This window comes from Camellia sinensis, chromosome 15 (assembly GCF_055761805.1).
Source record: "Camellia sinensis isolate YWXY chromosome 15, ASM5576180v1, whole genome shotgun sequence".
NCBI classification, from domain to species: Eukaryota; Viridiplantae; Streptophyta; class Magnoliopsida; order Ericales; family Theaceae; genus Camellia; species Camellia sinensis.
The window spans coordinates 43,228,441-43,256,303 of record NC_138975.1 but is presented as its reverse complement, the minus strand read 5'-3'; the positions used below and the strand labels follow the sequence as shown (position 1 = coordinate 43,256,303).

The 27,863-nt window shown below is 33.7% G+C and overlaps 2 long non-coding RNA genes across 4 annotated transcripts; one reads left to right on the top strand and one right to left on the bottom strand.

Moving 5' to 3' along the window:
- Window positions 1–1,197: 1,197 nt before the first annotated feature.
- LOC145812736 (uncharacterized) lies at window positions 1,198–17,915 on the bottom strand. Of its 2 annotated transcripts, none has more exons than XR_014356237.1 (4): window positions 17,900–17,915; window positions 14,714–14,823; window positions 9,746–9,894; window positions 1,198–1,334 (listed from the first exon to the last, which is right to left on the bottom strand). It is a non-coding gene; the product is annotated as an uncharacterized LOC145812736 (long non-coding RNA). The 2 variants fall into 2 exon arrangements; XR_014356238.1 differs by having other exon boundaries at window positions 9,746–9,891.
- LOC114286437 (uncharacterized) lies at window positions 7,699–10,940 on the top strand. Of its 2 annotated transcripts, none has more exons than XR_014356236.1 (3): window positions 7,699–8,877; window positions 8,988–9,023; window positions 10,706–10,940. It is a non-coding gene; the product is annotated as an uncharacterized LOC114286437 (long non-coding RNA). The 2 variants fall into 2 exon arrangements; XR_014356235.1 differs by having other exon boundaries at window positions 10,703–10,940.
- Window positions 17,916–27,863: the final 9,948 nt, after the last annotated feature.

Below are 27,863 nucleotides of genomic sequence, written 5' to 3'. Positions count from 1 at the left end.
TAGGGTTTTCAAAAAAGAATAATAAAAAAGTAAGGGGTTGCAATCGGGGGGTTTATAAGGGAAGTGTTGAGGTGGTGCACATGGGGTACCCCAAATGCTTAATTAATTTTAACATTGTGTTAATATCAAAATAATAATAATAATAATAATAATAAAATAACAGTATATCTAATTGTAGTTTTTTTTCGTGCTCCTTTCGGATACGATCACCCCTACAGTTCGAACTCCCATGATTCTGAATCTGATTTTACAAGTGCAATGTGAAATAGATAAACACAAATGAGTTCAAATCCGACAAATCTTTTGAAAAATCGATTTTGAATAAAAAATGTCAAAAATGGACTGTTTTGCTAGATTACAGAGTTGTTACCAAAATATTTTTGAAGAAATTTAAGAAACCCGAGAGGTCTCTAGACAACAAATAAATTTTGACAAATTAAGTGTGCAATTTTCTACAAATGTTCAGCCCCATATTTGCAGCTCAATCTGTGCCATCTCGGTTCTAAAGATTACTCCCGCAAATGCAAAATATTTGGATTTACCCTCCTTTTGAGGTCTATCAAAAGCGGAAGCGTTTCAATTCATCATTGAAAAAGTTCTTTCCAAGTTACAAGGGTGAAAATTGAAGTTATCATCCCAAGGAGGGAACGAGACTTTGATCAAAGCAGTGTTACAAGCAATTTCGTCCTGTGCTATGGCATGTTTCACTTTTCCAAAACGGTTTTGTGCAAGGTTGAATGCACATGCTAGCAAGTTTTGGTGTGGAAGGGACCAGGAAGGAAGAGAGATTCATTGGATTAATTGGGGCTCTTTGACGCTATCTAAATTTCAAGGAGAGCTAGGCTTAAGAGACTTCAAAGCTTTTAATTTGGCCCTATTATTATTGAAGGAGATACATGTGTTAGAGACAATTCCTCCTTGGGAGTGTGGCCGATTTTTGGTGATATTAAGGCCAAGTTTGGCATCTTCCAAAAAATCTAAAAAGTCAAAAAGTCACTATCCTATTTAAGTCACATCATTTTATTTAAGTCATATCACCTCTCTAACACATCACTTCAAACCCAACCCAAATCCAACCCATATTTCATAAAAAGTCAAAAAGTACACTTATTTAGTCTTCCCAAACTTGACCTAAGAGATTGGCAACTCAAGGGTTGTTGCAGCTCCAATGGAGACCATGGTCTGCTAATAGAGTAGTCCATCGAGTGGCACATGCGTCGCTACATGGTCATCTTCCACAAGATTGGGTCCCAAACCCTCCAGTTGCTCTTGGTGCCTTGTTGGGTGCTGTTCAGTTGCTCTGTTTCTTTTATTTTCCTTGTACATTAATTCCCCTGTTCAAAAAAAAAAAAAAAAAAAAAAAACCTTCTCCAAATTGAAATATGAACTAGAAAAAAGTCTAACCCAAAATAGAATTATTTGAAGAAAATACTAAAAAGTAACTTGTCTAACAAAACATAATTATCAAAAATGAAACCTGACTAGTTCAAAAAAAAAAAGAAAATTGACCAAATTTTATAAATTAAATAAAAATGTTTACAATTTCATATATTTAAAAAAGTTCAACTCACATAAGAGAAAAGAAAGACTTTACACTCTGTTTGTTCGGACATAAAATATTTATTGAAAAATATTTTTTATATTTTTTAATATTTGGTACAATTAAAAATAAAAAATCATTGAAAAACAATTTCCCCCTTTTTAAATTGGAAAACATTTTTCGGAGAGTGCTCAAACTTTTCAAGATCTCTCAATTTGTGGAGAGCACCACCAAGCTTCTCCTCCCAGTGGTATGTTCTTTTTTCTCTCTCTCTCTGGTCACACTCGCTCTTTCTTCATCTGATTTTGTAGATATATTGATACATTTGAATCTGAGAACAACAATCTCAGGTACAATTTTTTAGTAACTAATCTGTTTCAGATTTATATATTTTCGTTGTATTTGAGATATAATTTATTTATATAGTTGAGTTGCTTCAGATGTACATGTTTTTCTATACCTCTGTTATAGATGCATTTGGTTGATTTTTGGGTTTCATTCAAATATATATCAACAAACAATTGTTAGGGTTTTTTTGTAATTTGATTTTGGTTACATTCTTCAACTACAATTTATTTTTTGATTACTCCTAGCATATCACCCGTGCTATGTGAAGGTGTTTTTGTAAATACAGTTTCAATCTGTAATCCAATGTGCATATCTATTTAACTTTTATTTTACAATCACAAATCAGGAAAATAAGAAAAAAATAAACTGTTTCACTTATATAAAATGAATCTTATGCTCCGATTTATATAAGTAAAAAAATATTTTTAGTGAGAAATCTTATAATCAATACATTTTTTTTTTCTTAATTTTAAACAATTAAAAAAATCTCCATTGATTAGTTTTCATTTAACTTTTATTGTACAATCCCACATAGATTTTGATTTTAAAAATAATTTTGTATAAAATTTTGAAACTTTCATAATATTTAACTTTAAAATAATTACAATCTCACATCGAGGTAAGAAATAAAAAGTGAGTTATTTTGCTTATATAAAATGAATCTTATACTTTCATTTAATATTATAATATTGTGCAAGTTTCAATTTGAGATGGTTTAAATTTAAAAATAAAATTTAAAGGTTTTAATTAATTAATTTTGTTATAAATTGGCTGTCGTTTTCGGTTTGACTGATTTGGTTTAAACACAGTTTTAGCTATTTTATCAAAATATATTACTTATATTTGTTTGAACAACTGAGATTGCTTGATTAGAAATGAACTTCTCATCCAAACAACTGTTAACTTTTATTTTATAATCCCACATTAGGAAAATAAGAAAAAAAATGAGTTGTTTCACTATATAAACCTTATGCCTTCATTTAATATTGTAGTGTTGTGTATGTTTTAGTTCAAGACAGTTTAAATGTTAAAATTTAAAAGTTTTAATTAATTAATTTTTGTATAAGTTAATTGGTCCTTTAACCTAGCCGATAGGGTGAACCGTTTTTGTTTTGACTAATTCGCTAGTTTAACTATGATTTTAATGGCTTTATCAAAATATATTGGTTAAACTTGTTTGATTCGAAATAAATTAAAAATTGATTTAATTAAAGATTAAATGACTAAGATTGCTAGATTCGAAATAAACTTTTAGCCCAAACAATTGTTAACTTTTAAACAATTAAGAAAATCTCCATTGGCTAGCTTTCATTGAACTTTTATTTTATAATCCCACATCGGAAAAAAAAAAAGAAAAAAAAAAAAGTGAATTGTTTCACTCACATATAGTAAATCTTATACTCCTATTTATACAAGCAAAATGGAATTTTTAGCGAGAAAACCTTATGATCAATATCTCATTCTAATTTTTTTGATTTTCTTAATTTTAAACAATTAAGAAAATCTCATTGGCTAACTTCTATTTAACTTTTATTTTACATAATATAAAAAAATTAAATTTAATCATCATATTTTTATTAAATAATATATTATTTTATCTCGTACATAGCATGCATGATATGATAGTTGTTATTTTAAGCCAAAAGCCCTCCTCCCAACCTCCTTTATCATTATCTGCTTCATTGATTGCTGATCTTTTACATAGAAAAAAGTAAGGGTGACCATGGTCCGAATTTGGATAAAATCAAAACCAATCCGTTATTTACGGTTTCTAAAAAATTGAAATCAATTCAATCTGTTTAAATCGTGGAACCAATCCAAACCAATTCATTTAAACATGGATTGAATTGGTTTAAGACCACGGATTCACATAATTAAATAACAAAAAAAATATATAACATTTTAATTTTATAAAAACATAAACATAGTGTCAAACAAAAGCAACAAACAAAAGCAATAAAACTAGATACACATTACACAAAGTAGATTTCTTTTTTGTATAAAAACTAAACATACTATTAAACAAAAGCAATAAGAAAATTGGTTTTAGACAAACAAAAGCAACAAAACTCCATGAACAAAAGCATAGCACTTTTATATGGAATAAGAAATGATATTATGTGAGAGTGTCTACAGTATAAATATATACTATTTGTATACGGTCCGGATTGGCTCCGGTCCGAATCGGTTCCAATCTGGAACCGTGGGGTTCAATCCAGAACTGATCTGCGGCTTACGGATTTTTAAATTTTCAATCCGAAACCGAACCACAAATTCAAAAAACTAATCCAAACTTACCAGATTGGACCGGACCGAACCGAACCGAATCGGGCCGGACTGGATTACTGATTATACGAATTTCTTGCTCAGCTCTAGAAAAAAGGAAGGTATACCTACCGTGGTTGTTAGGTTTTTGTTTTAAAATAATATTGTAAACGGTGATATTACATGTATTAATTAGTGTACCAACTAGCGTTATGCCATTATTACTGGCCCTACCTATTATACAAATTACAAATACCCAAAATCTCTAAAATGATATTAGATCATCTGTTAATACACTAGTTAATATATTAATTGATACATATAACATTATTCTACTGTAAAATGGTCTGTACATTTTTTCATTAGTTATAGTTAAACTTGTTATGGGGAGTACCAAAAAATTATTATTTTTTTATTATTATGAAAACACATAAAAAAAAAATGATTTAAATAAGTCACAACATCAATAAATTGACTTTTTTTTGCACTTTCAAAAGAGGCCTTAATAGATATAAATAGAAATCAAATTAAAATAATAAGATTTAAATTAAAAAAATTAAAATTTCAGAGGTTGATTTCTTAAAATGATCAAATTCTATAGTTTTTTTTTTTGGGTAAATTACACTTTAACCCCCTGTGGTTTGCCCCAAAAACACGAAGCCTCCCTGTAGTTTCATTTGTAACACTTAAACCCCTAAACTTAATACTAAACTGTAATTTTGGACGGACGTAATAGAAGTAATAAAAAGTCATAAATGCCCTTAGATATTTTCCACTCAGTCATTTTATTTGTATCACTTCGTATCTCTATTTCCATCTCTCTCTCCCTCTCCCCCCCTCTCTCTCTCTCTCTCTCTCTCTCTCTCTCTCTCTTCATCTTCTCTAGCAAGTTCACGTGGACCATCTTCCTCTCTTGCCCAACGCCGGATACCATGCTTACAGCTTCACTACCACCCTTATCCCCATCTCACAACCTCATCACCGATGACAGCTGGTCAAACACAGCAAACTGAAGCTTCTAAAATCAACTTGGAGGATGGAGTACCAGTCGTGATGGTTGTTGATCCATTTCTGGGCAGCGATGAGGACTTCGGCTACGGCCAAGATCTAATTGGGACCTTCTAATAAGGGCTCGGTTTCTTGAGCTAAGATCGCGAAGTCTTGAGAGCCGTTGAAATCTTGGCCTTGCAAGAGTTTCTTGGCGATTCCGAGTAATTGTTTTGCTTCGGCTCTCCTAGGATGACTTTCCATTTTTTGCCGATTTTGATTTTGATTTTGATTTTGATTTTGATTTGGATGTGATTAGGAACTGAGAAAATGAGGGGATGGAGGGTTTTCTGATGTGTTCACTGGGAAAATGGGGGTGAAAGTGGTGAACTATAACACACATACACACACACACAACTGTATGTCTAACAGCATAGAATACACTAATGACACACCACTGTGAGGCATTCACCTGCTGTACATGTGGGATAGTAATTTGTTGCTTCTCTGGCAAGTTCACATGGAGAGAAAATCTAAAGAGAGAGACTCTTTGCAACATGAGCTACACACCGTAAGCTTAACCAGCCAAGAAACCAGACTGGACTAAGCTCAAACACAACCACCACAATGCACGTTGAGACCACCAACACCAACGGCAAGTCTTTGCAACATGAAGTTTCAGCATTCACCACTGGGTTTTTTTTTAACCCTCTTCCTCACTTTTTTTTTTTTTTTTTTTTTTTTTTTTTTTTTTTTTTTTTTTTTTTTATGAAAGTAGCCATGGCTGTCCTAGTGTAAGCAGCCACCTACATACAACACCTCAAACCAAAAAAATATGAAGTTATGAAGTAAAAACTATTTCAAGTTCTAACTATTCTTTGCATTATAATTTGCAATTTTTATTGAACAATTCAAAAAAATAATTTCCTTTAATTCTAACTGGGTCCGATTCATTTGACAAATTTATTTGGAGATTTGCTTTTGAAGATCTGTGTATATATATTAGCTGTAGGTATCGCCTTGGTTTGTTGGATGGAGCGAGTGATAAGGAAAGGGAAATGAAAAGGACATGGAGGGTGGATGGTGGTGTGGAATTGCATGCTAGTTTTGCTATGTGGTAAGGAAGAAATCCTGAGATAATCTGGGCAATTTCAGAGGCCCCAATGTGTTTGTTGCATATTTATATAATGAGGGGAGAGAGAAAGGGTGTTTTGGTCCAAAAGTGCAATGTTTTTGGCAGGAGAGAGTACTGCTTACACATTCATGCCCGTGAATCTCACGCTCTGGTTAAATGAATGGATCTGTCTAAAATTACAATTTGGTATTTAGTTTAGGAGTTTAAGTGTTACAAATGAAACTACAAAGGGGTTTCATATTTTTGAGGCAAACCACAAGGGGTTAAATTATAACTTACCCTATTTTTTTTTATAAAATTTAAGGGTTTTTTTTTTTTTTTTGGTCTATTTGTGATTTTTTTTTAATATATATTTTAACACATTTTGGCAAGGCAGTGGCTTCCCTTCGGTCCCAGATCGGACTGGAGGGTGCTGTTGGGCCCGTGAAGCTTATCACGGGTATCGTTTTAATAATTCGAACCGTTTAATATGTAAAACTCATCGAGTACTATATGCCTGTAAAAAATCAAGTCGATCAGATATTGATCTCATCGGATTAGTTTTTTATCAACCATTTATTTTTCACCGTCCATTTTTTTTTGTACAAAATTGATTTGATCACGTAACTATCGATATTCGATCAATGTGATTTTTTAAAAGCATATATTTCTCGACAAGTTCTAAATATTGAACAGTTTGAATTATCGAAACGAGACCCGTGATAAGCCCCCATAGGCCCAACAGTACCCTCAAAGTCCAGGTGTCAGGCTTGGATAGGACAGAATCAAGCAGCCCACCTCTACTGAGCCAATGATAACCAAAAAATGCTATAAACTCTAAATTTTCTACCAAATAAATAATTAAATATCTTACATAGATATGAGACTCACAAAATTGACATTTGATCATTTTTTTGAATAAATTACATTTAATCATTTATTTAATAAAAATTTTACAAATCTAACACCCATATAAAATATTTAGGGGTACTTACGTATAGGTCATAATAAGTGGACTTATTATCTAATAGGTCCTATGAAAAAATTTTACAAAAAAAAACGTCACTAATTGTAAATTTTAACACAATTTATAAAAATTATGATAAAAAAAATCATTAATTGTTAATTTTTAGCGACGTATATAAAAAATTGTTACAAAAAAATTATTTTTAGAAACAATTTTACCAAGACTTATTTTCAATAAGAGTTTATGAAAATTAAATCTAACTATTAAGATCTATTGATAATTTATCCAAATATTATTTAATCATTTATTTAATAAAAAATTTGATAACCTCACATTACTCGTGATAACCGTATCCCCCATTCAACGAACTTACATTGCGAGGGGCCTCATCAGAATCTCTCTCTCTCTCTCTCTCACTCACTCTCACTGGACTCAAACCTCTGTGCGTGTACGGACTTCAAACGTTGCAAAGTGAGTGGATCACAAACCCTACACACGCCTTTACCTTCATTTCATCTTTCTAATCCCATTATATAATCATCTTCTTCATACTTTTTACGATTCTCAAACGATTTTCATTCTTCGCTGCCGAATTTAGGTTTCTTGGTTCTGATTCTCTAATCATCATTCTATTTATCTTAAGCTTTTCATGTTTGTTTTTGATTGTCAATTTCCAAAAAAGAAAAAATTAGCAATTCGTTATACATCAACTATACATACTTGTATTTATATCACTTTTTTGTCTGTTTGAAATTGTAGTATATATGAACTTCCATAGAATTGGTTTTCTGCATTTCATTTTCATGTTTCACAATTGGTTTAGATGATTTTTTTTGTGAACCAAGTGTCTAATGTGATAGTTGGTGTACTTGTGGAGTCAAATTAATCAATTAGTTGGTTAAAAGCTTGTTTGATTAACCATACGTGATGGTTAGTGTACTTGAGGAATTGGATTGATGAAGTGTCGGTTGCTGATTCACTGTATCATTATATATATATATATATACTAGGAAGCGAGGACATGGACACACCAACACATCAATTTTCAGAAAATGAAAGACATGGCACGTGGAGGAAACATAAAATATACAATTTGACATATTTATTATATATCATATAAATATATCAAAATTTTAAAATGTGCATATTAAAATTATCCTGTCCATAGTTCACACCACACAACATTAACTTTAAATTGAAACTTTAATGGTGTGTTTGGTTGAAGGATTTGGGGAGGGATTTGGAAAGGGAAAGGGAAAAGGTGTGTGAAACTATGTGTAATTTAGGCATGTTTTATTCATATTTCACCTACCTTTTCCATTTCCCTTTCTAAATCCCTCCTCAAATCCCTCAACCAAACACAACATAAGCATTTTTTTATTTCTTCCTACTTGATTGAGCTGTTAATGTAAAAGCTGATTCAATGGGGTGTACCTAATAGTGGGTGTGAATTCATTAGAACTTAAAACAATGTCATGTATATCAAAATTTTAAAATGTGTAGATTAAAATTATCCTGTCAATAGTTCACACCACACAGCATTAACTTTAAATTGAAACAAACCAAATAAGACCAACGAAAAAGTCAAGTGGGTGTGCAACACATGCCAGTTGCAATTTGAGGATGCTAACCGAGACCACAGTTGTGAATATCTCGGTTAGTAATTAAACTAAAAACTAAGCCTTGTTTTCAGGATACAAAAAATAAGCAGCTAATTGACTTATTGTTTTATTTGACTTACTAAAATAAATTGTGTGTGTTCACAGGCAAACCTATCAAAGGAGTGGAGCCCAAGAAGAAAGGTAAGTTTCTCATATGTTATTTCTATAGGTTGCTCAAATTATGTGATACTGCAGAATGTATTCCACGGGGAGTGAGAAAAGAAGAGAAACATCAGAACAGATAACAAAACACATCTTTTTTGAACAAGTCATTCAAACTTCACAAACCATACTACAAACACTTGTATTAAGTTCAAATATAATTATTTTCCATAAGATGTTTACTTCATAAAAGTAACAACGCCCTGAGTTTAACTATAGTTAATTGGTAACTTTAGATATTAAATTATACAGGCAATCTACTACAACAAGAGTATCACTGCTAATACTCTTGTATGGATAACATCATGATGGAAAAAAGGTTGTTTGGAAACTCGATGATGCATCATGTTTTGTGAAAACTAACATGATGTTTATATTCATGTGTGTGGGTCTGTGAGTGGGAATCAATATTTATGAAGTTCCAATTTTTATGAAGTTCTTACATGTACCCTAATTACCAACTTCTTTCCTCCTAATAGTTAAACATTAGGGAATCAAAATCCAAAATCTTTTATATAAAATCTGAAAATTATACATACTGATACTATAAAATACTGGTGTGATGATCTTGTAGAGAGCACTGCCCATTGAACTCTTAAACTTGTGGTTGAGTCCATTCAATCACCCAACCACCAGGCAAGCTTATGATGAACATAAAATAAAAAACACAATAAATCCGTAACTATACATGATGAACATACCTGATGCTACACTTTCAGCAAGTGTGTCAAGCATCACTCTCACAAACAACAGCATTCCTCGACGATGCATCACAGCTGGGAGTTTTATGCTCAATGGCTTTATTAGGTATTGATGGCATTATTATCCCTTGCAGAGCATGTAATAACTACTAAATTTAAACCCAAGACACAAGGATGTCAATTTACGATAATAAAACCAACTCATGGACTACTAAGCCAATACAAAATTAATCTAAAAGCTAAAAGCTAAAACCGAAAATTACAAAAAAACAAAATTATACAAATCAAACCATGGTTGCATTCCAATTCTCTGTGAAAAATAAATCTCTGTTATAAATTATTGGTAACCATACACTCCTTTTCTGGCCTTATTAGAAGATGGCTACCGGGGCTGTTGGGGCATTGTCCAAAGTGCACGGAATAACTTCCCTGTTTTGTGGTAGTAAAAAGTGAAAGTAATTCATATATTGGGGTTTTTAACATGTTAAAACTCAGCATAAATGCTTAAGGGTCATGGTGGGTCAGGGTTTTGGAATCATGGAGGCCAATTTGGAATTTGGTTATTGCCCATGCAGTTAACTTCTTCAAACCATTTAAAAGGTCAATTTTTAATCCAGGTTTCAATTTTTGTGTTATTGGTTTTCTTTTCATTTTTCTTTTTGTTTTGCACTGTGATTACTTACATAGGATACATATAAGTTTCATTGTTTAAACTGTATGTTATGCCAATGCATTTATCAATTCCATACTTGCTGGCTTCATTACAACCATATCCAGGACAAATAACATAAGCATTCTTTGTTGAGTTCTTCTTGTTTTTGATTAGTTATGTCAATGGAAATTAGCTTCTACTATCAAGTAATATTTTTATTAATTTTATTTTTTATTTATAGTTGATGTTTATGCAAATTTATGTATTTGACTGATTCTTTTCTTCTTGGTTGTTTTCATTTTTAGCAGGGAGAAAATGTTCGGGTTGACTTGATTCTAGAATTCTGAAGACATGTTCGGCTTTATTTTACAGACATGTTTGACTTTTTTTTTACAGACATATTGTTAGATATCCATTGATTTTATAGTTTTATTGTCAAATATCAAAATTACATGTCATTGATTGAGAAGTTTAGCTGGGGGACGATTCATTTGACTTGGTATGGTATGATATATGATTAGTTGATTTTGGAGTTCTTGGAGATATATTTGTCCATTTTATTTTCAGAAAAATATTTTTGCAGATGTATTGTTAGATCCTAAGTAAGCATAGAATAGAGATATGTATGTCTTGTTTTTAAAGATATGTTTTACAATATATTGTTAGATATAGCACACAGTGGCATGCGATTTTTAAAAAACACAGGTCATGTTTAGAGAGTTTAAAAAGGGTAACCCAAGAGTTTGCCAAGTATCTATAAAGTGTCCGATATTATAAAATTATTTTTAATTAAGAAACCTTCATGAAGTGTTAGGCACGAAGTCGCAGTGTCTGACACAGGTGTTTGGCACGACCCAACAGGACACCTTTAGAGAATTCAAAGATGTTAATTTACATAGGTCAAGTTTAGAGAGTTTAAAAAGGGTCGCCTAAGTGTTCACCAAGTATCTATGAAGTGTCTGATATTATAAATTTATTTTTTAATTAAGATACCTTCAAGAAGTATTAGACATTCTTTTAAGAGTGCCTATGAAGTCTCGGTGTGTGACACGGGTGTTTGACACGACCAAACAGGACACGCCTACTCTATAAAGTGTCGGGGCTTCTTAGATTAGATCTCAACTGGATTTTACAGTTGTATTGTTAGACATCAGTTGTTCAAACAGAAAAATTTGCTGCCACCATCCAATTCTTTAATTTTTTGGACTTTTTTCAAATTTTTTATTTTTTATTTCAAGCCTAAATCCAGTCCCAATGCTATATTTTTATTTTTCAGATCATATTGAAGTTGTCACATTGTGACATCAAGCCTAAATCTTCCTCCCATTACCACATCTCAAATCATAACATCTGAATATTTATCTGGCAAGGTAACTATGGTGGATGAATGTTATATCAGCAGTGCTGGGGACCCCCAGCACCCCCACCTCCACGTGGGGGGCTGTGAGACCAAGACTGCAAAAAAAAAAAAAAAAAAAAAAAAATTTAGTCCAATCAAAAAACAGTGGGGGTGGTGGGGGTCACCCCCACTGGTGGTCTTACTCTTTTTCCATGTTATATACATTGTTATGAGCACACACAATATACATTAAGGCCATGTTTGTTTGATTAGCATTTTTAGAACTCTTACCCTATGATTATGTATTCCTTCTAACTATGGTGGATGAATGTTATATACATTGTTATGAGCACGCACCATATAAATTAAGGTCACGTTTGTTTGATTAGCATTTTTAGAATTCTTACCCTATGATTATGTATTCCTTCTAATTGTGTTCTTTATTCCATATTTGGATTGGCTGAAGAGTAAGAGGAGTAAATGACAAAATTCTATCAATTTTGGAATATTAGTCTGAACATCTTCTTAACCTTCATTTTGTATTTCAATCCCTCTTCGATTCAATAGTACCTATTATATGGGGATACAATGTCTATATTGACAATTAGTTTAGATTCCAATTTTTCTTAGTCAAACGTGTGAATATGTATTTTATTGGATTATTAATCAAATCTCAAGATCATGTCTCCCAAACAAAAATAGTCATATTTGATAGTTGGTTTAGGTTGATTGGGGTTATTGTGTATGGGGTTGAGTGATGGGGTTACTAATGTGGATTAAGTTGGAGGTGTAAGATTTACTGTGTGTGTTTGTTAATATTTGTTTGTTTTAGTTGGCTGGGATTAAATTAAATTACATAAAAATTCTTATTACATAAACAGTGACTTAATTGTTTCTGTAAAGTGAGGGGACAAAAAAACAAAAAAGCGTCTTCTAATCAGCCAAGGCTAGAACATGAAGGCCTCATTCTGGAGGAAGCTTCGAGAGAGAATGAGGATGTCTCTAGCCTCTGTTTAATCGGAAAAGTTCTAGCTCCTAAAACCTTAAATAAGAACAGTCTCTAACATTATCAAGGGAGCCTGGAAAATTCGAGGTCAGCTCTCTATCTCACCGTGGAACGATAATGTTTACCTTTTCCAATTTGGAAATAGTGATGACCGTGATAAAGTTCTTCGGGATAGTCCATGGTCAGTTATGGGCCCCCTTCTGTTTCTTTAACCCCTCCTAACGGCTCAAACAATGGAAGAGATGGATTTCAAATGGTGCCCATTTTGGGTCCAGGTGCATAGTTTGCCCCTCAACAACCTCACAAAACAGAATGGTGAAATTCTTGGCAATCGAATAGGGCGGCTGATTCGAGTAGAGGCTCACACTGAAGGATTATATTACTCTATCGCAATTTTCTCCAACTTCAGGGTGGAAATTGATAGGCAGTAACCTCTTCCCAAGGGCCTTATCACTTCAACGATCTCAGGAAGGAGGTGAGTCTTAACTTTCCTTAAAATATGAAAAACTTTCTAACTTTTGTTATGATTGTGGACGTCTTGGGCATGAGAACTCCACCTGGAAATTGTAACCAAAGAACAGGGGGCTACTTCTGGTTATGGTCCTCGGTTGCTTAGTGGTGTTGCAAATAGCATTGGTCTACCCATTGAACATGATTGTGGGCAAGTCAATGAGCCTGAAGTGAGGGTCAATGGTTTCATACCAGGGCAGAAGTTACCCACCGAAGCTCAACCTGTAATTCCGGCTGCAAGTGAGTCTGTGACGAATGGGCATGCCTATACTACTCCCACGATGGGTCTGAATCCACCACCACGTACAAATACGTCCACACCTGATACGGTGGCACCAGGAGGAGTGGGAATCCCAGTGCCAGTTGTCCAAACCATTACTCCTTTGTCTCTTTCAAAATCCCTCTTGGGTCAAACGGATACAACTAGTGTTTGGGTGGGTAAACATGACAAGTTGATGTTGATAAGGCCTGACTTAGGCCTAGACCTCCCCCCAACCTACTATCCAGTAACACTTACCAATCCCTCACCTGAGCCCACCCAACCTCCCTCACCCCACAACCTAAGTCTTAGGCCAAACCACCCCTCTCTTCTCAACACCCAAACCCCTAAGCCTGTGTACTATGTTACTAAACCACCAGACAGCCCACAAAGTGTTTCAACCCATTCATGCACTGGATTTGGAGGATCATACTCATGGGCCTCCATCTTTGTCTTTGCCCAACCCTCCTCTTGTTATCTATCCAAAAAACCAGTCACCGCTTGTTGATTGACATCTATCGTTTGCCCTTGACCGTCTGTCTCTTAAACGAAAGGGGAATGAGGTAAATGATCTACATTCTCTAATCCTATGGAATAGAATTAATAATAACATCCCCATAGAAATCCTAATATCACCCTTTTTTGGGAATTCATAGTCATAAGCTTTGTTAAATAAACTAGAGAATGGGTGCGTAGCTATCTAGAGGTTGGACTTATCAAACATCAAATTTAAGGACATATAGACTTGACAAAAAAAGGGTTATTTTAAATTTTAATCTATTAGGTGAGATAAAATAATGTTATATGTAATATATAAGGTTAGAGAGGCATTTTACTTATTTTACATATATTATACAACAATATATACATATAATAATAGTGTTAAACACAAATATATAAGAAGTGTCCAATGAACAATATGGCACACATATCTCACATCTTTACCCCCAAGTGCCAGGTTTGTTATTTCATTTATTTTGAGTCCATATGACATAGGTCATATGAGACACCAAATTTTATCTCACTTTTCACAAGCAAACATGATCTATATAGGATCATCGGTTTGCTAATCTAGGCCAAGTTTGACAATCCAAAATAAGTACACACTTTTTATATTTTTTTCATCATATCATCTCTCTACTTTTCTGCATATCTTTTCGTTGACCTATGAAAAAAAAAATCTATATAGAGCTCCAACTTACAGAAAGTCTTAGTCAGTATGCCACCATTGCCGCATAATTCCATACTCACAGTCCCAACTACGTGCAGCTACAATAGTATTGAAGTGTCTCCTTATGCATTGCTTACACATCTGCATGCAAAACTATATTTGAAACATCTACGTAGTATTGAGAATAGAAGTCCATCATGTCCATATACAATGAAATGCTAGATTTTTATAGACTATCTACTTTACAAAATAACTCTTATTAAATGCACATGCCACCAAATATGATTTAGGTTGTGTTTGGAGTACTGATTTAGATAGGAATTTAAAAAAGGAAACAGAAAAAGTGTCATTTACATTTCACCTATTTTTCCCTTTTATCTTTATAAATTCTTACCAAAATCAATACCCCAAACACAATCTAAATATCCAGAAAATGAACTTATACCATCATTACTTGAACAACCAAACATGTATGGCTGCATGTGCGCTTAATAAGATTTTAGTAAAACTATTTGTGTTCGTAACCTTATTTCATTTTTATATAACACAAGAAGGGGTCATTGCAAATGCCAACGCCTATGTTACATTGAAACAGGAGCAGGTGCATATTTACATATCAGATTCTATCAAATTTTAAATTCAAGGGTACATGAATTCAACAAAAAGGATCATAATTTTATGTTTTTAATTTAATATATTATGTGAGATAAGATGATATTATATATAATATACAGTCAAAAAGACATTTTATAACAATAATACAACAAATTGATGGTGTTAAATATAAAATATAAAAAGTAACTAATGAAAAATGTCAGACACATATCCTATACATTTATCCAAGTGTTAAGCATAAGACATGCGTATTTGATTTATTATGATGAATTCACGTAACATAGACCAAGTCATTGGTGGATGTGATGCTCTTTTATCAAGCATTTGAGTTCGTGTCTTATTATTATGTTATGCAATTTTTCCTTTTCTTGTATTTCACTTACCAATTGTAAACACCAAAAAGAAAATATGTTATTTTTACAAAAATAAAAAAACATGGAATCATCATAAATCCGAATGACATAACAGTGACCTTTTTACAAACAGAAAGTATATTGATGTGTTTTTGGTTTTAAAGGGAGGTTTCACTGATTAAACACTTCATTTTGCATATATTTTGCTGTTTTATCGCAACTCCAAAAAATAAACAGGGTCAAGCTACAAGACTCCATAGAACTCACTTTAGATTCTTGAGAGTAGCCGAACTTTTAAAATAGGATTCTTTATACATAACCACACAAAATAAAAATAAAAAAGTTACGTAAAATTATAATTACTCTCAATTTTTTTTTTTTTTGGTAACTACAGAGTCTGTTTACATATATAATCACTATAATTATATATTAAATTCAAATTTATACTATAAATATAAATAAATTAAGATACAAAAAAATAATTATAAGAATTCAAAAAACAGAAACAAATGTTAACAAGTGTCTCTAGTACATTATCTGATATCGAGATTGGTCTAAAAAGTACTTTGAAAATAGGTACAAAAAAAAAAAAGTTAAAAAAGCATTGAAATAGTAAAAAAAAAATTTAGAATAGATGTAACATATTGTATTCTAAAAAAACATTTCTTTTTCTAGTGTCTCTAATGTTGTGTTTGGTTGGGGAATTTGGGAAGGGATTTGGAAAGGAAATTCAAAAAAGTATGGTGAAATGTGAATAAAATAAAATATATTTTATTCACATTTCACCATATTTTATTCACAATTCACCTACTTTTTTTATTTTATTTTCCAAATCCCTCATCAAATCCTCCAATCAAATATAGCATATGGAACCCTAATTAGCAAAACCAATCAGCTTGTTTGGTTTCGTTTTTCTGAAAATAGTTTTCAGAAAATTCTACTTTCTTATTTTCCGTATTTTTTTGTTTTTATTGAATTTTTTTAATATTTTAAGCAATTTTTTTTAATTTTTAGACACACCTAACATAAATATGCCTAAAAAGTAAAAAAAAAAATGTGAAATAAACCTTTTAAAAATTCATTAAATATCAAAAAAAATACGAGAATTCAGTACATTTTTTTATATTTTTATGTATTTATTAATTTTTTAAAATATTTTTTAAAATATTTTTACTTTTTAGATACATCTAAGTAAGGTGCATCTAAAAAAGTAAAAAAAAAATGCTTAAAATTTTAAAAATATTCACGAAAAATAAAAAACTTAGTTTTTAAAAAACTTAATCCAGAAAACTCAAACCAAACACACTGAATATAAAATCCGGTTTCATTGTTTTATAATTTAGCAAAATTTAGGTTACAACAAGAAAAAACAAATAAAATCTAAAACTATCAAACCAAATAAGAATCAAACCAATTACAGTAAAATATCACTCAATCATTACTCTTATAATATTTTTATCTGTAAAATAACTAATTAAATTTAGTTTAAACATTACTCTTATAATATTTTTATCTATAAAATAGCTAATAAAATTTAGTAAATCTAATGCATCTACTATACCCTATTTAATAGATAACATAGAAAATGTATTCAAACTTTTCTAGTAACATGGTTGATTCAAGATAAAATTGCACACTTGAATAAGTTAAATAAAATTGCACACTTGAATAAGTTAAATTAGGCCCTCATTAGACCTTAAATAAGTTAAAATTTAGAACTCCTAGGCAGAATAAAAAGTAGAATACCTCTGTCAATTACCTTAAAATCCCCTATGATTATGTTTCATTAAGACAATCTATATTAAACAAAAGAGAGAACATAGGTTAAATGTAGGGAAGGTACAGAAAAATGAAAAACATAGGAAGCCCAATTCAAAGAAAACAAATATTGATAATTTTCAAACCCATGGAACCCAAAAAACCGAAAACATAATATAAAAAGATTTTATACGTTTGGTTCTTATATCCTTAATCATTTTTTTTTTTTTTCTTTGTGGTTAATTTCTTTTCCCAATCGGAACGGATCTAGATCAGATCGATGAAATTCAAAGTAATACTAAAAAAAATCAAAAAATTTCTCAGAACAACATCTAAAAACCGATTCTTTTGTGTCTTTATTAGGATCTGAAAGATTTGATTTTTACTCTAATAGAATAATAAAAATAAATAAACAAAGTCATGTTCTAATTATTATGTGCTAATAACGAAATTTACAAACAAAACAATATATATATATATATATATCATACCTTGTAAGTCAGATCTTGTAGTGACCCTCATTAGTCACCTTAGCCTCGGGCATGAGCATTTGTATAATCTTGTTTTGCTAAGTTGTAGTAGTGAATTTTGTTAACTTGTCTTAACTAGAATGAGATTTTGTTTTGGTTTGTACCTATGTGAAATTTACTTATTGAGCCTTGTTCTCTTCTGGTGAGTCTAGCCGAGGTCACCTTAAAGCCAGAACCACCTTGAAACCACTTTGGTTGACCTCTACCTTCGTCCTGGCATATTGGCCGAGATGTCACCATCTAGGCCGAGGTGTATCATCAAGGCCAAGAGGTGTACCATCTAGGTCGAGATGTTATCCTTGAACCCAAGTGATCTTGTTCCGGATTGGTGCGACCTAGACCGAGGTGTGGCACATCTAGGCCGAGGTGTGGCACAGCTAGGCCAAGTGTTGTCCGTCCTAGCCGAGACCATAGATGCCTCACCTACCAGAGCCGATGTTTTCACCCGATGTCAGTACCTTGTCAGAGTGCCATGCCGTTTTACTTGTTAAACACCCTTTCGCCATACTTGTCTGGTCTGTTAGCCACCTTTTCGGGGAGAACCAACCAGCCGTTGCCACGTGTCCGAGCTGAATGTTAAGTCAGCCGGCAGTGAGTAGAACGTATCATTTTGTATCATATCTTTGCCTTGAGAGAGAGAAGCTCTAGAAGGAGTTTTAGAGTGAAGGAGTGGATCTTGGAGCCTGATTCGTAGAGATCTAACCGTTAAATTCGTGTATTAAGGTTAGATTCTTGACCTGCTCTTGTAGTTCTTGTTGATCATCTAGCTACATTGCATGATCGAACCTGATTTGCAAGTCATGCATTGATGAAAAGTTTGGTTTTTAGAAAGAGAAAGTAGTATTCATGTGTTCACTACTACAAAAACAGATAAAGATCACACTTTTTTTGTGTGATGTATGTTATTTAATCACACCTTTTAAGTTTTATTAAAGTGTGATCTTTGGGAGTGTGATTAAAAATGATCATTTTTAATCACACTTTTTAAGTGTGCTTAATAATATTTAGATCACACCTTTTAAGTGTGATTAAAAACATTTAGATCACACATTTCAAGTGTGATTAAAAATATTTAGATCACACCTTTTAAGTGTGATCTTTGGAAGTGTGGTTAAAAAGGGTCATTTTTAATCACACTTTTTAAGTGTGATTAATAACATTTAGATCACACCTTTTAAGTGTGATCTTTGGAAATGCGATTAAAAAGGGTCATTTTTAATCACATTTTTTTAGTGTGATTAATAACATTTAGATCACACATTTTAAGTGTGATTAATAAGTAATAAAATCTGTAATAAAAAAAGGGTTCGACATATTTGAAAAATAATCAATATTATTTTTGTATGCACATTTGAAGAATGTAATACACACTATATACTATATTTTGAATCATAACCACATATTGAATAGAATAACGTCATATATTTCATAAATGAAAATTAAATATTCAAAAGTATATACAAAGGAATTAAATAAAAAAAAAATTAACTGTGCTTACATATATTAAAAAATGGAAAAACTTTAAAAAAACTAAGTTCTTAATTCTTGGACCATATTTTGCATCTCTCCAAAAAATTTCTGACCTGAAAAATAAAAACACAAATTAATCCAGAAACCGCTAATGCATATGAATAAACTAAAAAGTTAATTCAGCAAACCAAAATAGGAACATTAATCATTTCTGCTTGATCTTAATCCTTTTGGAAGTAACTTCCCTGTTAACAATTAGATGCCATAGCAGCTCAGTGTCTATGACATTGTAATTAGAAGGTCACTAATGAGCACAGTATTTAAAAATAATAAATCTCAATACAGCTTGTGTACGATCTTTTTGTGAATGTATATTATTAGTTGAACCATAATTCTAGGTACCCATAAATAAATAAATAAAAACTCAAGAATTTACTCCATTTTTTTTGGGGGGGGGGGGGAGAGTACATAATTTACTTCATGTGTTCTCTCATTGTCTAGGTGATTTGCTGATGATTTGTACAACCTGTGGCCCTAGATATGGCATAGTGGGTAAAGAAAACTCTTGAGAAGTTGGGATGAAGATAGGTTTGATTTATTATTATATATAATTTTTATTTTTGTTGTCATATATAATCATGAATTTGCTAATAATAATGTGAAATTGAAGCTTTGGACTTGAAATGCAATATACTTCAGCTATGTCTTGGCACCTGAGCACATTGATATTCCTCATTGATCAGCTCATGAGAACAGGTATGATTCATTTGTGTGTGGTCTGTTTTTTGCTATATCTGACTTTAGCTAACACATAATTCAAGATAATAGCATAGCGGAAAAATGAGAATTTACCTCTCCAAGCCCAACTCATCGATTACGTCTATGGCTCGTTTTTCCTTTTCTTGTTTTGTCAATGTCTTTGGAAGTCGTAGGAGTGCTGCATATGTTAAAGATAGGAGTTTTTTAGTAAATTTCCTGAGAACCAAACACACATAAACACAGTGCTACTAGCTCTTTCATGTATATCTAGATTGTTACCTGCTCTTTAGGAACTTCGAATATGGCTGGTCATTATAAGTAATTGAACCTTCTGGTGTCGACCCTCTCACCCTGCCACCGAGCAGACTTAGAAGTGTAGTCTTTCCACTCCCCGAAGGCCCCATCAATGCCAAAACTTCTCCAGGATTCACCGAACCAGAAATCCCATTTAGTATTTCTTTCTCCACCATTGATGTCACTCCTTTTATAACCACCTTGTACGTCACGTCAGTAAACTGCATATTCAAAAGAAAAAAAAAAAGTCTCCATTTACAATATTGGCAACAATAATTCCTTGAACTAGGTGTATATATTTAATTGTCAAAAAATAGCATAGTAGTATTTGTACGGAGCATGGCTGTGTTTTTAGTTTTTGTCTTTTTTATACAATATACCTGAAAGCTGTCTCCAAGTATTATCTGTAATCTAGTTTCCCAAGTAAGAGCTGGGAAAGCCCTATTGAAAAGATGATCTTCCAAGCTTTTGTTTGGCATAAACTCATATACAAGTAGCCGTTGGATCCTTCTTTCTCCATCACCAGCACAGTATCCAATAAGTTTGACGAGATTTGGGTGCTCCACAACACCGAGAAATTGTACTTCTGCCATCCATTGCTTATGACCCTACATGAAAAACAAGAAATTCTAAGAGAGAAATCAATTTTTAGGAAAAACAGACCTCTTGTATAATTACATTAAAGCAAACAGGAAATTGGTTGGACATATACATACACAAGTCACCTAATCTGTTATCCTAGACCACGCTGCAAGACACTAACTCGCGGATTAGGCGATAATTCGGGAAGAATCCGTGGATTAATTATTTCCGTTCAAAAATTCATCACTGAAAGGTCACGGATTCTCCTTGAATCAAACAATGACGTAACACGCGTTGCACCCTTGTACACGAGTAGCAATTTTCTTCTATATATCAATAATAAACAAATTAAATATTATATATAAATTAATATATAGACAATCTGAAAGTGTTCTGATTGACGCTATCGCTCCCGCTATCGTTTGCCCAACTGGTGACATAGATAAATACCATGAATTCAAACATAAGTAGGCTGCATTGAGGTCTAGGTGCATATGCATCAATAAATTTGAAAGCTCATGATTTCTGCTCACATATTTGAACCATCCAAGTTTGTTCATAAAGTTTAAACCAATCCAAGGCATTCCATGCTACTTCCACGTGCACAAACACATTGGACTACTTCAATACCTATTGACCATCCAAAAATCCTAAATACATAATTTTGTTAATAAATAAATGACAAAGGGGGTTGAATAAAGAAAATGAAAATGGATAACCCCTTTGCTATCCAATTCTTCACTCTGTGATTTACTTACAAAAGGAATTAAAAAAAGAAAAAAAAGAAAAAACACACTTGGCTGCAGCATTCTTCCATAATAAAATGAACTGGGAAGTCCTTTAATCTCAATTCTGTTCAATGTGCTAAATTAGATAATTTGATCTTAAAAACAAAAAAATAATCAATTACCTACACTCAAAGGTAGATGACACTACCAGCAGTTCCTGAAAAATAACATGTAAGCAAAACAGCCAATTAAAATGATATAGTGACTTCTTCACTCTAGGTCTTTTTAATAAATCTCTTATATGAAAATGGAATTTATACCAACAAAGTATAGGCATGGTACTATCTTCTAATGCATAGCAAACAATCAAACTGGAAAACCCCTATCCTCCACTCCGACGATCCAACTACCCCTTCCCAGCCCCTCTGCTATAGCAGAACCATGAGAGAGAGAGAGAGAGAGAGAGAGAGAGAGAGGGGGGGGGGAGGGGGGAATCCGAACATACCTAGATCAAAGCAAAGAGAAGAGAATAAGAAAACCCTTCCCTTTCGAATCGTTGATCGCTGCCGGCGCCGAACCAGTCTTGCTGCCGAAGAGATAGCACCGTTCTAGGTCGAAGTCTAGTCTCCCTTTCTAACCCTTTATCTTCTCCCCCTCTTATTTGCTGAATAGCAGCATAACCCTTTTTTTTTTTTTTTTTTTTTTTTTTAATATTTTTGGTGATGGGCGCTTCAACATTTTATTTTGGCGCCTATTTTTTTTTTTTGGATTATATACTGTTTCAATTAAATTTATAAAAAATTATTTTTAACCATTTGAAAGATAAAAATTATATAAAAGTGATAATTATTTTTTAACCAAATTAATTTTTAATTTTAAAATTTTTTTTTTCTAAAAATCAAATCATACATAGCCTAAGAATCTTTTAATAAGTCATTTCTTATGTTGGTAACTTATTTAATTATTTGTTAATTTTACGACATTTTTACCATCATTTTCAGTTTTCAATTTATATTTACAAAAATTTAAAAAACTGTTATAAAAACTTGTTCGATACTTCTTTTAATTTATAAATGGTTGTCTCAGTTTGTAAATTTGAAGAAAAAGTGTAAATTTAAAAAATGAGTTTATGTTGGCTTTTAAATAGAAATTTATAAATTTTAATAACAAATTTTTTTTCAATTAATTTTTTTTCCAACTGATACTAACCAAGGGGGCAATTGGTAATGCTATTTTAAACCTTAGGGAGGGGATTGTAATTTCTAAAATGTGAGGGGTGTCAATTTAATTTACCCACTGAGGGCAAAATTAGTATTTAAAAAAATTAAATTGGTAAAAGGGAAAATCTATAATGAAACTTTAAACCTTATGGGGGAAATATAATTTCTAAAAGGTGAGAGGGGAACTGTAATAAACATAAACCTCAGGGGGGTGTTAGTGTAATTTAGCCAAAAAAAATTATTTGAAAAAAAAATTATTTGAAAAAAAATTTTGCTAGTAAAATTTTTAAATTTCTATTTAAAAACCAACGTAAACTTATTTTTTGAATTTACATTTTTTCCTCAAATTTACAAACTGAGACAACCATTTATAAACCAAAAAAATTATCAAACAAGTTTTTATGACAGTTTTTAAAATTTTTGTAAATATAAATTGAAAACTGAAAATAAAATGGTTCTGTTTGGTAACGTTTATGTTTTTCAGTTTATATTTACAAAAATTTTATAAACTATTTTTTGTTTATTTTTAAAAAAACATAAACTACAAACGCGTTTGGTAATTGACAAAATATTTAAAAAAAATTTAAAAATATAAAAAAGAGTAAGAAATGGCAAGTGGCGGCGGAAGATGGTGGTGGGTAGCGGGTGGTGGTAGGTGGTGGCAGTGGGTACTGGTGGTGGTGGGTGGGTGGGTGATGGTAACGAGTGGTGGGTGGTGGTGGCGGGTGGTGGACGATGGTGACAAGTGGGTGGCGGATGGCGGGTGGTGGTGGGTGGTGGTGGTGGGTGGGTGGGTGGGTGATAGTGACGAGTGGTGGGTGGTAGCGAGTGGATGGGGGTGGTGGTGGTGGGTGGTGGGCGATGATGGCGGATGGGTGGCGGATGACGGGTGGTGGTAGGCGGTGGCGACAAGTGGTAGTGGTGGGTGGGTGGGTGACGGTGGTGGTAGTGGTGATGGTGGTGAGTGGGTGGATGATGGTGGCGGGTGGTAGCGAGTGGGTGGTGGTGATAGTAGTGGCGGGTGGTGGGTGGTGGTGACAGGTGTGTGGCGGGTGGGTGATGGTGGTAGATAGGTGGCGGGTGGTGATGGTGGGTGGGTGGGTGACGGTGGCGGGTAGTGGGTGGTAGCGAGTGTGTGGTGGTGATGGTGGTAACGGGTGGTGGATAGTGGTGGCGGGTGGTGGGTGGTTGTGGTAGGTGGGTGGCGGATGACGGGTGGTGATGGGTAGTGGCGGGTGGTAGTGGTTGTAGGTGGGTGAAGGTGGCAGGTGGTGGTGGTGGTGGTGGGTGGTGGTGGCAGGTGGTGGTGGCAGGTGAGTGGCAGGTGAGTGGTGGTGGTGGTGGTGGCGGGTGGGTGGCAGGCGGCTGGTGGGTGGTGGCGGTGGGTGGCTGGTGGTGGTGGCAGGTGGTGGATGGTGGTGGTAGACGGGTGCTGAGTGGTGGTAGCGGATAGGTGACGGGCGGTGGATGGTAGTAGCGGGTGGCGGGTAGATGGCAGGTGGGTGGTGGTGGCGAGTTGGTGGTAGGTGGGTGGTGGTTGATGGTGGCTGGCAAGTGGGTGTTAGTGGCGGGTGGTGGGTGGTAGTGGCAGGTGGGTGGTGAGTGGTGGTGGCAGGTGGTGGTGGCAGAAGACGGTGGTGGAAAATGGTGACGGGTGGTGGCTAGTGTTGGGTGGTAAAAAAAAAAAACTAAAAACTCAAAACGGAAACACATTTTTTGAGTTTACATTTTTTGGCCAAATTTATAAACTGAGACCACTGATTTATAAATCAAAAATTTACCAAACAAAGTTTTTATTTGAGTTTTTAAAATTATTGTAAATATAAACAGAAAACTGAAAACGTAAGGGTGTATTTGGTAACGTTTACGTTTTCAGTTTATATTTACAAAAATTTTATAAACTAGTTTTTGTTTATTTTTTATTTTTTTTTAGAAAAACATAACCTACAAACGCGTTTGGTAATTGACAAAATGTTTAAAAAAATTTAAAAATATAAAAAAGAGTGAGAAATGGCAAGTGACGGCGAAAGACGGTGGTGACGGTGGGTGGTGGGTAGCTGGTGGTGGTGGGTGGTGGCGGGTGGGTGGTGGTGGTGGGTGGGTGGGTGCGGTGGCAGGTGGTGGGTGGTAATGAGTGGAAGGTGTGGGTGGTGGTGGCAGGTGGGTGGCGGATGGCGGGTGGTGGTGGGTGGTGAGTGGTTGATGGTGGGTGGGTGGTGGTGGTGGTGGGTGGGTGGGTGACGATGGCGGATGGTGGGTGGTAGCGAGTGGGTGGTGGTGGTAGTGGCGGGTGGTAGTGGGTGGTGGTGGGTAGATGACGGGTGGTGGTGGTGGGTGGGTGAGTGGGTGACGATGGCGGGTGGTTGGTGGTAGCGAGTGGGTGGTGGTGGTGGTGGGTGGATGGCGGGTGGTGATGGTGGGTGGGTGGGTGACGGTGGCGGGTGATGGGTGGTAGCGAGTGGGTGGTGGTGGTGGTCGCGGCGGGTGGTGGGTGGTAGTGGCAAGTGGGTGGCGGGTGGTGGTGGTGGTGGTGGGTGGGTGGGTGACGGTGGCGGGTGGTAGGTGGTAGCGAGTGGGTGGTGGTGGTGGTGGGTGGTGGTGGCAGGTAGGTGGTGGTGGTGGTGGGTGGGTGGGTGACGATAGCGGGTGGTAGGTGGTAGCGAGTGGGTGGTGGTGGTGGTGGTGGTAGTGGGTGGTGGGTGGTGGTGGGTGGTGGATGGTGGTGGCGGGTGGGTGGCAGGTGGCTGGTGGTGGTGGGTGGTTGGTGGTAGCAGGTGGTGGCAGGTGAGTGATGAGTGGTGGTGGCAAGTAAGTGGCGGCGAGCGGTGAATGGTAGTGGCAGGTGGTGGGTGGTGGCGGGTGGATGACAAATGGGTGGTGGTGGTGGTGGTGGTAGCGGCGAGGGGTGGGTGGTGGTGGCGAGTGAGTGGCAGGTGGGTGGTGGTGGCGGTTGGTAGTAGGTGGGTGGTGAGTGGTGGTAACAGGTGGTGGTGGAGGGTGGGTGGTGGTGATGGATAACGATAGTGGAAAATGGTGGCAGGTGATGGCTAATGTTGGGTGATAAAAAAAAAAAAAAACTGAAAACTCAAAATGGAAACACATTTTTTGTGTTTTCATTTTTTGGCTAAATTTATAAACTGAAACCACTGATTTATAAATCAAAAATTTTACCAAACAAGTTTTTATTTGAGTTTTTAAAATTTTTGTAAATATAAACAGAAAACTGAAAAGTGTTACCAAACGGCAAAGTGTTACCAAATGGCACCTTAGCAAACAGGCTTTAGATGGTAAAAATGTTGTAAAATTAACAAATAATTAAATAAGTTACCAACGTAAGAAATGACTTATCAAAAGATTCTTAGGTCATATATGGTTTGATTTTTAGAAAAAAAATTTAAAAATTAATTTGGTTAAGAAATAAAAACTAAAAAATAATTATCATTTAAGGGTAAAAAATGATTATCGTTTTAACTTTTGGACAGGTTATATACATACGTATGGCTGTTTCAATTTAATTTGTAAAAAATTATTTCTAACCACTCGAAAGATAAAAATTATATAAAAAAGATAATTATTTTTTATTTTTTATTTCTTAATCAAATTAATTTTTAATTTTTAATTTTTTTTTTCTAAAAATCAAACCATACATACCCTAAGAATCTTTTGATAAGTCATTTCTTATGTTGGTAACTTATTTAATTATTTGTTAATTTTACGACATTTTTACCATCTGAAGCCTGTTTGGTAACCATTTCGTTTTCAGTTTTCAATTTATATTTACAAAAATTTAAAAAGTTGTCATAAAAATTTATTTGATAATTTTTTTGATTTATAAATGGTTGTCTCAGTTTGTAAATTTGAGGAAAAAACGTAAATTCAAAGCATAAGTTTATGTTGGTTTTTAAACAGAAATTTAAAAATTTTACTAACAAATTTTTTTTTCAAATAATTTTTTTTCCAATTAATTTTTTTTCAACGAATTTTTTTTCAAACTAATACTAACCAAGGGGGCAATTGGTAATGCTACTTTAAACCTTAGAGAGGGGATTGTAATTTCTAAAATGTAAGGGGTGTCAATGTAATTTACCCAGTAAGGGCAAAATTAGTATTTAAAAAAAATTAAATTGTCAATGGGGGAATTTGTAATGAAACTTTAAACCTCAGGAAGGGAGATGTAATTTCCAAAACGTGAAGGGGGAACTGTAATAAACATAAACCTTAGGGGGGTGTCAGTGTAATTTACCCTATATATATATATATATAATCGCATTTAATTAGAAAATGACATAAAAAATAAATATTATCACACTCAATCAGATTAAGTGTGATTAAAAATTTGAGAATTGTATATTTTATATAAAAATCAATTTGAAATATTTTATACAATCACACCTATTTAGGAAGTGCTATTAAAAAGTAGTAATGTATATATAATCACATTTTAATTACATTGTATGATTAAAAAATATATAAATAATCAAACTTATTTAAAATGTGCGATTAAAAAGTAATAGTGTATATATAATCACACTTTAATTAAAATGTGTGATTAAAAAATATATATAAATAATCACACTTTAATTAGAAAGTGTGATTAAAAATATATATATATATATATAATCACACTTATTTAAAAAGTGTGATTAAAAAGTAATAGTGTATATATAATCACACTTTAATTAGAAAGTGTGACTAAAAAATATATAAATAATCACACTTTAATTAGAATGTGTGATTAAAAAATATATAAATAATCACATTTATTTAAAAAGTGTGATTAAAAGTAGTAGTGTATATATAATCACACTTTAATTAGAAGGTGTGATTAAAAAATATATAAATAATCACACTTTAATTAGAATGTGTGATTAA